This window comes from Thalassophryne amazonica, chromosome 12, assembly GCF_902500255.1.
Source record: "Thalassophryne amazonica chromosome 12, fThaAma1.1, whole genome shotgun sequence".
NCBI lineage: Eukaryota > Metazoa > Chordata > Actinopteri > Batrachoidiformes > Batrachoididae > Thalassophryne > Thalassophryne amazonica.
This window is the reverse complement of record NC_047114.1, coordinates 81578444-81592668: the sequence shown is the minus strand read 5'-3', so window position 1 is coordinate 81592668 and position 14225 is coordinate 81578444.

Genomic DNA, 14225 nt, shown 5'->3' with positions numbered 1-14225 from the left:
GGGGCGTTCCTGCTTACCTGAGATGCTCGCTCACTCCTGGGTGGTCTGTGTGTGTATATAGGATGCAGCTGATGCTCTCTCTCCCCCTCTTTCTCTCCTCCTCTCTGTTGCCATGCTGAAGCAGGTAACATTCTGTTATAGCGCAGGAGACTCACAGCCTGAATTCAAATGTGTCTGCAGCCGCACACGTTTACAAAAGCTTCCACCCTTCCTCCATAACACCGCCCCCAACCCCCCGCCTCCTACACCATCCTCATCTTTTTATCTGCCCTGTTTTTCCCCCCTCTATCTCATTCTCTCCATCTTGTGCCTGCTCCCTGCCTCCGCTCTCCTTTGTATTCTTTCCCCTCAGTCACTCTGGCCTTTCTTCGTTGTGTTGTGTTGCTGTCAGTAGAGCCGGGAATAATTCAGCTTCAACATGCTGACCATAAATTTAACACCCTGATTAAATGGAGGCAAAGCTTTTCTAAGATCGAACAGCACCGAGAAAAAGTATCCCCCCGCACCCCCGATTACCTCTGCCAGAGAGGTTAAGCTTCTGTCGCCGCTTGTCAGTTTGTTAGTTCGTCAGCAGGATATCTCAAAAGGATGTGAATGACTACAATGACATTGAGTGATAAGGTAGGCCTTAGGTAAAAGAGGAGTTGAATCCATTTCAGTGCAGATCCGCATTGCCTTTGATGAGCTTGCCTTTGATGTTTGATATTAATTATTTATTTATTTAATCCTGCTACACATCTTTGATTGTGATTCTGATTATAGTAATCCCGATTACAGGAGTGCAAGAATGAGGATCAGAGATATCATGCTAATTAACTCACTAACTGAGAACTGACAAATGGCAACACAGCATAGTCTCAATTAAATTAAGTTAAATTTATTTATACAGGCAATTTCAAAGTGCTACACATGATCAAAGTCTAGATAGAGGTGGGCAACACTGTCTCATGAAGGGCCAAGGGACAGGATTTCCTTGCTTCCAATCATTTCGGCAGGTGACTTCATAAATGATTGGGGCATCATGTACAACGGCTGCATATGCACAAAAACGTGGCGTATGTCCGTCTCCATGCTAACATTCAGATGTATCAAAAGTGAAATGACCGTGGAAATGTGCAGTGCACTACGCAAAAATCATGGCTGGCATACGCACATTTGTACAGCTATTGTTCCACTGCCAACACTTGGAGGTGATGCTGGGACACTGTTAATAGTGTGAAAACAAGAAGTCATCAAAATGATGTGCACATCAGTGACACACCTATGAACAATTAACACACATGCGTGTTTGCAATTATATAGGTGGATATAAAAGCATGTGTAAAGTGATGCATAAAATGGCATTAACAGTGGCTGCATTAGTATTGTCAGAGGACCTTGCAAATGGTGAAATCCGAGGTGAGCGTGTATTCAGGGAATGCAAGGATTTATTTGCAAATAACGATAATTGGCTCCTAAGCTGATTTTGATTACCAAGGCCACTGATACTGGAGTTTTGTGCAGAACTGTGGCCAGCCAAGAGCGCAATATGGCGAGGAGCCAGGGATCATCTGTGCCCACACAGGTGCTGATCACCTGGGCTTCCTGGCAACAGGGGCATTCCCGCGGAAGCTGGTTGATTGGTCAGGAATGTGCCAGTTAACCTTGAGCTGAGCCATGCCAGCTGTGTGGAATGAAATCATCTAAATGTCATCCAGGTACATCACATTCCAACAATAAAGTGCAATTTGCAGTGAGAGCCAGTTTCCCAAAGGTAATCAGAGCTATTGACTGCACACATATTGCTATAAATTGCGTCATCACATAAGGAAACCTTTTCATTCCATCAATGTTCAAACCATATGTGATGCACAAATGCGTCTAATAAACATTGTGGCTAGGTGACCTGGCACAATGCATGACTCATTCATCCTGACTAACAGCATAGTTGGTGCAGCCCTCATGCTCCAGTCATGAAATGAGGGACATTTCCATGACAGCTTTGTTTTTATTTTACTATTTCTAACCCTAACCATACAGTAGTGTTCAGAATAATAGTAGTGCTATGTGACTAAAAAGATTAATCCAGGTTTTGAGTATATTTCTTATTGTTACATGGGAAACAAGGTACCAGTAGATTCAGTAGATTCTCACAAATCCAACAAGACCAAGCATTCATGATATGCACACTCTTAAGGCTATGAAATTGGGCTGTTAGTAAAAAAAAGTAGAAAAGGGGGTGTTCACAATAATAGCATCTGCTGTTGATGCTACAAACTCAAAACTATTATGTTCAAACTGCTTTTTTAGCAATCCTGTGAATCACCAAACTAGTATTTAGTTGTATAACCACAGTTTTTCATGATTTCTTCACATCTGCGAGGCATGGAGTCAACCAACTTGTGGCACCTTTCAGCTGTTATTCCACTCCAAGATTATTTAACAGCATTCCACAATCCATTCACATTTCTTGGTTTTGCTTCAGAAACAGCTTTTTTGATGTCACCCCACAAGTTCTCAATTGGATTTAGGTCCGGGGATTGGGCAGGCCACTCCAAAACATTAATTTTGTTGGTTTGAAACAAAGATTTTGCTCGTTTACTAGTGTGCTTGGGGTCATTGTCTTGTTGAAACCTGTCCCGGCGCCACGAGGGGGCGTTTGGGGGCGACGCCCCTCACGTCATCAACCTCGCCCCCTCGGATGTGAGAGTTATCAAAAATAAAAATAAAAAAGAAAGAAAAAGACAATGCATGCTTTTTTTTTCTTTTTTTTTTTACAGCGCATTGTGCTCTGCGTCCTCATCAAGCAGGCCGATGTTCTGTCAAGATGAAGGGACACCTGTTGCGGCACCGCAAAGGGAGAGTACGCGCATTGTGTTCTGGGTGTCTGTTTATAAGAATCTTCTCGCCCAGAAGAAAAAAGAGCGCCAACAACTATCCATAACTGTGTTCTTCACTCGGAAAAAGACACCTGCAGTGAGGCCTTCAGCGGAGTGGCGCCACGATGAAGAGGCGTGATCAGAGGAACTGTGAAATACTGGTCAGTCACTATTAATAATTTCTTATGTCTCCAACCTCGTCGGTTGATCGTTAAAATTGAATTTGTTAGTTCTAAAAGCCATCATAATTATTTATAGGAAAACGTTCTATTTTTATTTTTATTAACAAATGTTTGGGCCTGAAAACAGGTTTGTCTTATTTTTCTACTAAGGTTTGAACTTTGAGAGTGTTTACACACGACAGAAAAGTGAGAAAATGTTAATGACTGTTTGAGAAGAGTGTATAACGTGTGTAGTGAGGGGTTTTACAACCTTAAAACGTCTATAATAATTGTAAAAAATAACGCTGTCTACTTCGCGGATTTCGCCTATTGCGGGCTATTTTTAGAACGTAACTCCCGCGATAAACGAGGGACCACTGTATATCTACATGAAAGGTTTATCTTTGACCCGTTGTGTGACTGTCATGTCCAATTGCTCTGTGTTTGCGCTTGTGATGGAGGGCTGTATGTGGGGTTAATCTGTCTCGTGTCGTTTCTCAGATCAGTTGTTGGTTTGTTTTTGTGGTATGCAGGAGATCACTTGACCAAGGGTCTATACATTCAAATAATAATTAAAAAAATACTGTCATCACTCTTTACTCTTAGTCAGTCTCTTACAACGGTGTAGCCTAAATACACAAGCTTTCTAGGAGCGCACCCAATTCATGACGCACGCTCAGAGGCACGTCCCCTCCAGTGCACACTTTTTTTTGGGGGGCGGGGGGCACTTAACAGAGGAACTTTGCGGGGGATTCTTGCAAATAAATTAGCTTCACACAGGCATCTTCTAACTGTCACAGCACTTACAGGTAACTCCAGACTGTCTTTGATCATCCTGGAGCTGATCAATGGGTGAGCCTTTGCCATTCTGGTTATTCTTCTATCCATTTTGATGGTTGTTTTCCGTTTTCTTCCACACATCTCTTGTTTTTTTGTCCATTTTAAAGCATTGAAGATCATTGTAGATGAACAGCCTATAATTTTTTTGCACCTGCATATAAGTTTTCCACTCTCCAATCAACGTTTTAATCAAACTACGCTGTTCTTCTGAACAATGTCTTGAACATCCCATTTTCCTCAGGCTTTCAAAGAGAACAGCATGTTCAACAGGTGCTGGCTTCATCCTTAAATAGGGGACACCTGATTCACACCTGTTTGTTCCACAAAATTGACGAACTCACTGACTGAATGCCGCACTACTATTATTTCTACTTTTGTTTTTACTAATAGACCAATTTCATAGCCTTAAGAGTGTGCATATCATGAATGCTTGGTCTTGTTGGACTTGTGAGACTCTACTGAATCTACTGGTATCTTGTTTCCCATGTAACAATAAGAAATATACTCAAAACCTGGATTACTCTTTTTAGTCACATAGCACTACTATTATTCTGAACACTACTGTACCTCCCCCCAGACCCCCACCCCGTGTCACAGTCAGGGTACTAAATAAAATATCCCTGCATATCTCCACTTCATCTGTAGCTCACACTTAGTTAAATTCTTCTTCTTACTGTGATCATTCCGGACAGGGAGGGGAATCCTCAGGGCCTATTTAAACACATTTTCATATTTAAATAGAGGAATGGACAGAGAGGAGTTTGGTACTTCTGCATGTGCACGCAATTCCACATTCAGTGGGATGTACAACAGGAAAATGCTTGGCTCCATGCATATGCACACTTTGATACAGCTGAATATTATTGTGCCTACTCCAGTTTCTGGGTTGTGGCATATGCCATGCTTCAGTAGGAAATACATGCAAGTTTTTGTACATGAGGCCCCAGGGCTTTACGTGGAGGGAAGGAGCTCATCAGTAAATCCACCTACTGACTGAAAACCTGCACGGTCTTAACCCTTGTTGCCCAACCCTGGTCGAGACCTTACTCAACCCATGTGCAAGCATATTGGTGACAGTGGTATGAAAAAACTACCTCTGCATTTTAGGCAATGGCCATTCTGAACAGAAAACAAAAAGCACAGCACAAGATTGTCAGTATGAGCATTTACAGAAACACTGCAGCTAAACCTCCTTGGTGAGGATCAAAGATCAACATTCAGAAGCAACAGTTCAGTTCATCAATCAGGCACTTTAAACAAGATCAGTGTTCTGCAATCACCAAAGGATACAAATCAGGGTCCAGCTCAGGCTGACAGATCAGGATCAAACGTAAGTGATCTGGATCAAAGGTTAGGGATTAGGATCTACTGACACAGGTTAGAATCAAAGAAATAAAAAAAACAAATATTTCAGAAAGCTGGACCTCACTTTTGTATTGCTGTGGTGGAATCTTGGCATCACTCCTTTGTAGAACTGCTTTAGTTGAGCCAAGCTGCAGGGTTTTTGAGCATGAACAACCCACTGAACGTCCAGTCAGAGGATCTTAATGGACCATTTTCACCCATTCAAATGTGGATTTTCTCTTCTGGTTTGGATCATTGATGGATTGAGCTTTGTCCTCTTTATAGCAGTTGTTTTTATATGCAAGGTCGAGGCCCCCCCACACTGTCACCTGTGGGGTTCCTCAGGGGTCCGTTCTTCGCCCCACCTTATTCACCATCAATATCATCGTCACATCATCGGCAAGCATGGAATTTCCTTCCACTGCTATGCCGATGATACTCATCTCTACCTGCGAACCGACCCCACATCCCGACAATCACTCTGTCTACACTTAGAGCCTGCTTGGTTGAGATAAAGGCGTGGATGACAGGAAATTTCCTACAGCTAAACAGCACCAAAACAGAAGCCATCCTTGTTGGCACACCACATCAGCTCCACTCTTCCCCCATTACAGCTCTCATTTTCAGGCCACTCCATCCCCTTCTTCTCCTCTGTAACAAACCTCGGGGTCAAGTTTGAGCCCACCCTCTCCTTTGATCATCATATGCATCACCTCTGTAAAATCTCATTTTTGTACCTTAGAAACATTTCTAAGCTCCGCCCCTCTCTCTCCTTCAGTGATGCTGAAAGGCTGGTCCTCGCCTTTGTCTCCTCCAGCCTAGACTATTGTAATGCCCTCCTCATCAGGAGCTCAGGCAGGAGCATGCAGAAGCTCCAGCACACCCAGAACTGCGCTGCCCGGGTCCTGATGAGGAGGTGTAAATATGACCACATCACCCCCATACTTCAGTCCCTCCATTGGCTCCCAGTCCAGCAGAGGATTGATTACAAGATCTGCCTCCTGACCTCCCAGTGCCTCCATGGCCACGCCCCAGGCTACCTGACAGAGCTCCTCACTCCACACACCACCACCCGATGCCTCCGGTCCACTGACTCAAATCGCCTCTGCCAACCTTAGACCAAGCTCCGCACCATGTGGGACAGATCTTTTCAGGTGGCTGCCTGCGACTATGGAACACCCTGCCCCAACACCTGAGAGCGCCACAGTCTGTGGAGTCTTTTAAAAAGCAGCTTAAAACATTTTTATTTAGAAAGGTTTTTAATGTGTAATTTTAATGTGTTTCTGTTCATTTTTATGCTGTAGCACTTTGAGATTTTTTTGTAAATGTAAAGTGCGTTATAAATAAAATGTATTATTATTATTATTATTATTATTATTAACAGAACGATTCTATAGATGCTATACAATGCTTGGGTTTTTTCTTTGTTTATTTTTTATTTTTTGCATTTTATTTAATTTGGTTAGGCATTGATTTCTCTGCTTTTTGTTGTGCTCTTGTAGGAATTTGGTTTGGGGCGATTTATTATTATTACTATGCAAAGTTTTTGTTATTTGGAGATCATTCCTCTCACTGTCCTTTGGAGGACCACAGCATTAGAAATGTGTGTATTTCAATCATATTCTTCCTCATCTCTTTGGAATTAATTTCATCTTGGCGTTGTGTGTCTGCTGCTAAATGGTTCAATTTAACGGCTCATAGCAAACAGATTTTTTTTTTTTGTAGACTTCTTGGTTGGTCTTCACTGTGCTCTTAGAGGGATTCTGTAAGTTTGGTCACTTTTCAGAAGGTTTAGTGTGTCAACTTTTCTTTATTTGGATGATGACCCTCACTGTGCTTCTTATGAAGTACTTTGTAACACCCTCCAGTCTGATTGTATTTCAGTCACATCAGGGGCCTGTACTACGAAGCTGGGTTAACTTACTCAGATGTAACCCAGGGTCAACCTCTTAAACCGGGGTTGATGAAACCTGGTTTTCTCAAGTGGTGTTAATCGGTACTACGACGCTGAGTAAGATGTTGATTTGTTGAACCTGTGTTAACCTAATTGGAGTTTGTGCGCGTTCACATAAAAGGGGCAGGTTGCAGCGCATGTCACCATTTTTCAATGATGGCGCGGTCACCTTACTTTACTGAAGAAGAATGCACGATTATTATGCGGAGCTACAAGGAATTTAAATTAACGTTAAGGGGAAATCGAACACATTGTCTGCCAATAAAGCAAGACAGGCTTGTTGGCAACGTATTGCTGATCAGGTAAATGCTCACATGTCATCTAAGGATTTAAAGCCATTAATGGTCATTCTGTTAACATAGGTACATATATATCACTTTGGCATGAAGGTTATCCAACAGGACAGCCCCATGTGGGGAGAAAAAGAATGTTAAATATGTAATTATAGTAATTGCATATTGGAATATTTAGAAAAATCAACCAAACCAAAGCAACCTTAATGTGGCTGAAATAAGTGAAATGAAGGTGAGCTTAGAGTGGACTACACGATAATGGGTATATGAAATAGGCCGAATAGAACGGCTATACCTGCACATTGATACTGTGAAAAGATTTGCGATTGACATAATCACCCTCGTGCTCTCCCAGGGGTGCACTGATTGGGATTTGCATGCAATCAATGGCTCCTATTACTCTTGGGAAACCTAGGAGAAATTGTCATTGATAAGCCCCACTTGGCCTAATTAATGGACATGCATTAGACCTATTTTGATATTAGTAATTACCCGTGATTGCATAAAACCCTTCTTTGATTTGCATTGCGGATAAATGGCCAGGGAAAATGACAAATGCATCCAACAGTTTAGATAGAGCAAGTACTACCTTGCGAATCATACGACATACAGTATTCTTGCTCAGATGTTCAGCATCACCGATGGAATACATAAATTGTCCACTAGCAAAATATCTAAGCGCAAGGCACATTATCTGCTCGATCGTCAGGGCATTGCTACGATGGGTGATGTTACAGACTTCTGGCCCGATCAGTTGACAAAGATGACAAATTCCCTCAGCTGAGAATCTATATCTTTCATAGAGAATATCGTCCGGGTATGTCAGTGGATTCTGGCAGTCTTTAAAAACCCTCGCCCTGCGAGGAGAGCCCCTCACAATTTGTGCCCCAATATCAAACGAATCATCCAGGTAGGCCGGTATTGTCTTCGGAGTGATTGAAGGTGGATGGGCGATACTTATAAAGGGAGTGGTTAAGCGAAAACCTCAAGCTAACCGAGAACATAACCTGCTCGGAGCAGGTTTGGCACGCAGCGTAAATTGCCATGGCAGCATACCTCGATCAAAACCTATCCACCTTTCGTAGTACGGGTTAACCGGGAAGTTACTCCACACATCATCAACTTACTCCCGAAGTTACCCTGATAAGCCAGTAACCCTGCTTCGTAGTACAGGCCCCTGTGTTGTGTGTTGGGGGGTGTGGCTGGAGGTTTTGGTGTTTTTTTCTTTTCTTTGCTCCTCAGGTGGCATGGAAGCTGATTTGTCTGTGGAAAAAAGGTGCTGGCTGAAGAATCCTCACCCTCGTCAATATCATGTGAGGCACCTGGGACTGGTGCTCATGGGCAGCCCTAAAGATTTTCAGCTGTAGCAGATAATTGGATGGCGTTCTGCTTTTAAGGCATGTGTGAATCAAGCAGAACTGCCGGGAACTCGACCTTGTGATGTTCGTTTGTGAGACGCTGAGGACCGCACCTGGGTTTGACACATTAAGCTTGTGAAGCAGGGAAGGGTGAGGACACATGCTGTCAGCACACAGTAAAGGTAATTAACTGTTTGACTAATTGTAGATAGTAACTTGATGTTTTGCTACATAGTATACTTGAAATTGTGATGAGAATGGTGTGGCTTGCTTCTCACTGCTGTGGTGTGCAGGATAAGTGATCCTCCACTTATTGTGAGAAGCTGCTCATGTGCATAAAGATAAAAAGTACAGACCTTGATGTGTTGCTGATAGCGTGTGTCTTGTGAAAGAAATTGTTATAACTGCTAACAACTTACCTCACATCTTCTGTGCTTCACAGAGAGTCAGTTTGTCGTGTCCACCTGGAGGGTGTTTGTCTGATGGTAGTGAGTCCAGGAGCGCCGGACCTCTCTCCTTATGAACGCTGGAGAGCGTGCCAGCAGTCACTCCTCTTGAAGGACATTGGGTTGGGGTTTTTTGTATAATTTATTTAGGCACAGGTGAAAAATAAATTGTTTTTTGTTGATGGAACCGCTTTCTGGTTATTTTTAGTGCTGGGTCCTGTCTGACGCAGGTTCGCTCCTCAATCTGCGTCGACACATAACAGTAGTTCCCGGCCATTCCATAATGGACCCAGCGGCAGAGGCGGTTCCTTTTGCCGAGAAAGTCCAAGAACACTTGGAGAAAATATGGGAGCAATTACAGCATCTCGCAAATCAAATTAAACAAACAGACGCCCGTGTTACGGAGCTTGCAGCGCAAGTCGTTCCGCTTCCTGCTGCTCCAGCTGTGGCATCAGCGATACCGGGGCAGATAACTCCGTCACCCAGAGATTCGGTGTTCGAACCGATTATCTGTCATCCGGAGCCTTATGCGGGAGATGTCGAGGCCTGTGCTTCGTTTTTGATACAATGTTCTGTGGTTTTTGCTCATCGACCGGCTTCCTTCTCTTCTGATGGGAGCCGTGTTTCATACGTGACAAATTTGCTCCGAGGTGACGCCTTAGCTTGGGTCACAGCATTGTGGAGTAACAACTCGCCATTGTTAGGGTCCTTTAAGGATTTCTCCCGGGAGTTCCGACTGGTTTTTGACCATCCGGTGAAAACGAATACCGTTGCTCAACGGTTACTGAATCTTAGGCAGGGGAGGCGGAGTGCGGCGGAATATTCCGTGGACTTCCGGATTTTTTCTGCTCGGTCAGGTTGGAATGCCGCAGCTTTGCGGGGCGTGTTTGTGGACGGGTTAAATGAGTCATTAAAGGACGAGCTGGCGATTTAGATGAGCTAATATCGTTGGTAATTCGTCTAGATGATCGGATGAGGGAGCGTGGACGCGAGAGAGGACGCCCATTAGAGCGGGGTTTTTCATCTCGGGGCTTTCCCCGACACAGGTCTGGGCCGCCTCTTCTTCGCCCCACTGAGGCTCCCCCGACGGGACCTCTGGCTCCTCCTGTTGACGAGCCCATGCAGCTCGGTCGTGCAGAGATTTCTGTATTGCCCCGACTATTAGACGTCAAAAAGAATAATGGTGACGTGACTCCAAGTGTTCTGGGACCGGCAACATAATACACATATAAAAAAAAAAAAAAAAAAAAAAAAAAAACCTAGCACGGGTGAATGGTTTTTTTTTTCTATTTTTTGTTGGTGATTTGCAGGTTTGTCTGGAGGGGGAGGAGTGGCTGTTAGGCGGTTGGACGTCCGCCTGGACTCTTGTCCTTATTGCTTTTTTATGTGTTTTTAGGTATTTTCTGTTTGGGCATGTTGGGTCGTTTTCTTTTGTTGTTTATTTCTCTACATTCCTAACCCCAACCTCACTTGCCCCAAGACCGTTTGTCTTGTGGGTGGTGGGGTGGTGCAGGTTGGTCACTGAGTATTCTCAGAAGACCTCTGCACCTGGGGGGGGGGGGGGTGTTAGAGGCGTTTTTTTTGTTTTAGTTGGGGCCCGGTTCCACTCCAGCCTCGGCGTGCCTTTGTACTGTTTGTCATTGGTGTTGCCGGGGTATGGTGCTGCGGGGACTTACCTCGGTCGGAGGGGTGGACCGATCTGTTGCCGTTCGCCATTTCGGTAGTTCCACCCCTCCCGAGAGGCTGGGGTATGGTCGAGTTGAGGCACCGGACGTTTTTCCGGTTCTCCACTGCGCCTTGGGGTTGGAGCCGGGCTAGTTTTTTCCTGTTCCCTTCTCCGGCTTAGTATTGTGAGCGGTTCTCTGATATTGAGCCGCCGAAGGGCTCTGGGTGGGACCTGGGGTCTTTCGGGGTGCCAGGGAGGGTAACGGGGTTTAGAGTCGTTTTACCATCCCCCGGGGTTGTTTTTGGTAGTCCTCCGGGGGTTAATTTTTGCTTTTGTTTTGTTTCCTTCCGGGTTCCGCCTCCAGGGTTGATGGGACGGTCCTCTGGGGGGGAATTGGCTTGGGGCTAACTGGCCGAGTGTGCCCGGGTCTGGGGTTCCGGGGTTGTGGGGGGGGCGCCTCCTGGGGTTGATGGTACGGTCCCCTGGGGGGGCGCCGTTTTACTCTATGTACCCCTGGGGACCTGTGTGGGATCTTGGTTCTGGCTGTTCCTCCTGGAACAGGCGATGAAGGCCTTCTGGGGGGGGGGTTGGTCTTTGCAGGTCATTCTGGGAGGGTTGTTTGTTATTTTTCTTTCGTGTATTTCTGTTTATATTGTGTTTGTGGGACTGTGTTGGGTTTTGGTGTTTGGGATGATTTCTTTTCTTCCTGGGGTTTGATGGGACGGTCCCCTGGGGAGGTTGTTGGGTGGGTTTTGTGTTTTTTTTTTTTTTTTTTGTGTTGGATTGTTTTGGGGTTTGTTTTGGGGCTTTTGTTGACTCCAGCCGGCCTTCCAGCTGCGGTGCTGTCTGCTTCCTGGCGTGGACCCCGGAGGGAGGTGCTGTTCTCAGTCCTGGTTTGGTTGGTTGCCGGGGGGCTTCCCGTTGATGGGGGGGGGGGGGGTACTGTTGTGTGTTGGGGGGTGTGGCTGGAGGTTTTGGTGTTTTTTTCTTTTCTTTGCTCCTCAGGTGGCATGGAAGCTGATTTGTCTGTGGAAAAAAGGTGCTGGTTGAAGAATCCTCACCCTCGTCAATATCATGTGAGGCACCTGGGACTGGTGCTCACGTGCAGCCCTAAAGACTTTCAGCTGTAGCAGATAATTGGATGGCGTTCTGCTTTTAAGGCATGCGTGAATCAAGCAGAACTGCCGGGAACTCGACCTTGTGATGTTCGTTTGTGAGACGCTGAGGACCGCACCTGGGTTTGACACATTAAGCCTGTGAAGCAGGGAAGGGTGAGGACACATGCTGTCAGCACACAGTAAAGGTAATTAACTGTTTGACTAATTGTAGATAGTAACTTGATGTTTTGCTACATAGTATACTTGAAATTGTGATGAGAATGGTGTGGCTTGCTTCTCACTGCTGTGGTGTGCAGGATAAGTGATCCTCCACTTATTGTGAGAAGCTGCTCATGTGCATAAAGATAAAAAGTACAGACCTTGATGTGTTGCTGATAGCGTGTGTCTTGTGAAAGAAATTGTTATAACTGCTAACTTACCTCACATCTTCTGTGCTTCACAGAGAGTCAGTTTGTCGTGTCCACCTGGGGGGTGTTTGTCTGATGGTAGTGAGTCCAGGAGCGCCGGACTTCTCTCCTTATGAACGCTGGAGAGCGTGCCAGCAGTCACTCCTCTTGAAGGACATTGAGTTGGGGTTTTTTGTATAATTTATTTAGGCACAGGTGAAAAATAAATTGTTTTTTGTTGATGGAACCGCTTTCTGGTTATTTTTAGTGCTGGGGCCTGTCGGACGCAGGTTCGCTCCTCAATCTGCGTCGACACATAACACCCTGTTGTGGAATTTATTTTGACCATATCATTGTATGCAGGCTGCTTAAACACTGATTATTTGATTAAATATGACAGGGAGTATGTCTCCTTATTAATGCACTTTAATACATTTAGCAGCTGAATACTGTTTTATCCAGAGCCAGCTGACACAAAAAGAAGGTTTTTTTTTTGGGGGGGGGGGGTTTATTATGTTTCAGAGTGACATCCTCAACAACATTCCAGAGGAAAATCTGTAAAATTCCATTAAGGAACAAACCATCAGTTTCACGCTTAAGATCCAAATATAGCCAGATTGTTCATATTACATTACTGCCATTAATTTTCCACATAATCAAACTGAAAACAGAGTACCTACAAACACTTTTGTCTTTCCTGTGTACCACTGTCTTCATTCCTGGTATATTATAGGGAACCGTAGTCTTGTTTGAACCCTTGTGTGATGTCGCAGGATTTGACCACTTCCAGGGACAACCTGCACAAACACAGCATCACTTCTTCAAATGGAAAAATGGTGTACTGTTTTGTTTTCAGCCGCAATCACCGAAGCAGTCGCAAAAAGTGCAGTTTTTTCGGTTTCCAGTAGAGAAGGGAAGATGAGACAAACGGGAGAGGTTGTGTCGGTACGTTTTAGCCTACACAGCTAACCAGAGTAGCTGCGATCTTTTGCCTGCACAACCGCCCAGACATGTTTGAGCTCCTAAACAAACCACATAACATGTCTGCTTTCCACGGCATTGTCACTTTTTCTTTGCCGTTTAATTTGCCCAAAAACTCAGAAATTGGCATGTTTCTGATGGGGATGGATGAGGGTTGTCCCCGGATGTAGAATTATGCTCCTTCAATACCCGTTTGAAGTAAAATGACACTTAAGCCCCCGTCACACATAGCAAGAATGTGCAGGAACCAGGCCGACAAGGCAAATATGGTCATAATTCAGACACAGTCGTTTGTGTGTGTGTGCGCTCGTGTATGTGCATAGAACAAGTGATCCAAACAGCGTGCGAGTGTGTGGCTAGATGAAATGTTTACTCAGCTGCGCGTGTGTGATCATAATGGCTGAACGAGCCGCTACGCGCGTGTACCTGCGTGCGTAGAACAAGTGATCAAAGCAGCCTGCGAGTGTGTGGTTGAAATTTTCGCTCAGCTGCATGTATGTGTGTTCATAATGGCTGTGCCAGCCGCTCCGCGTTCACACGTGGGGTGCATGAGAGCACAGGAGCTGTCCATTCAGAGAACACGCAAAAAGACTGACAACTGTCAGTGATGGCCTGCTGTTGTACAGTCCAGTGAAAAATCCCAAAATCCCTTTAGGTGTTTGATCAGAATATACTTGCATCGCTAGATTTTAATTCATCTGACTGAACTCCATAACTGCTGATGAACTGTGCTGGCAGTGCGCCAACCTCCCACATGTGTGCAGCATTCTTCAGATGCAGCCAGCAAACTTTTTCATCTCTCTCTCTCTTAAACTCTTTT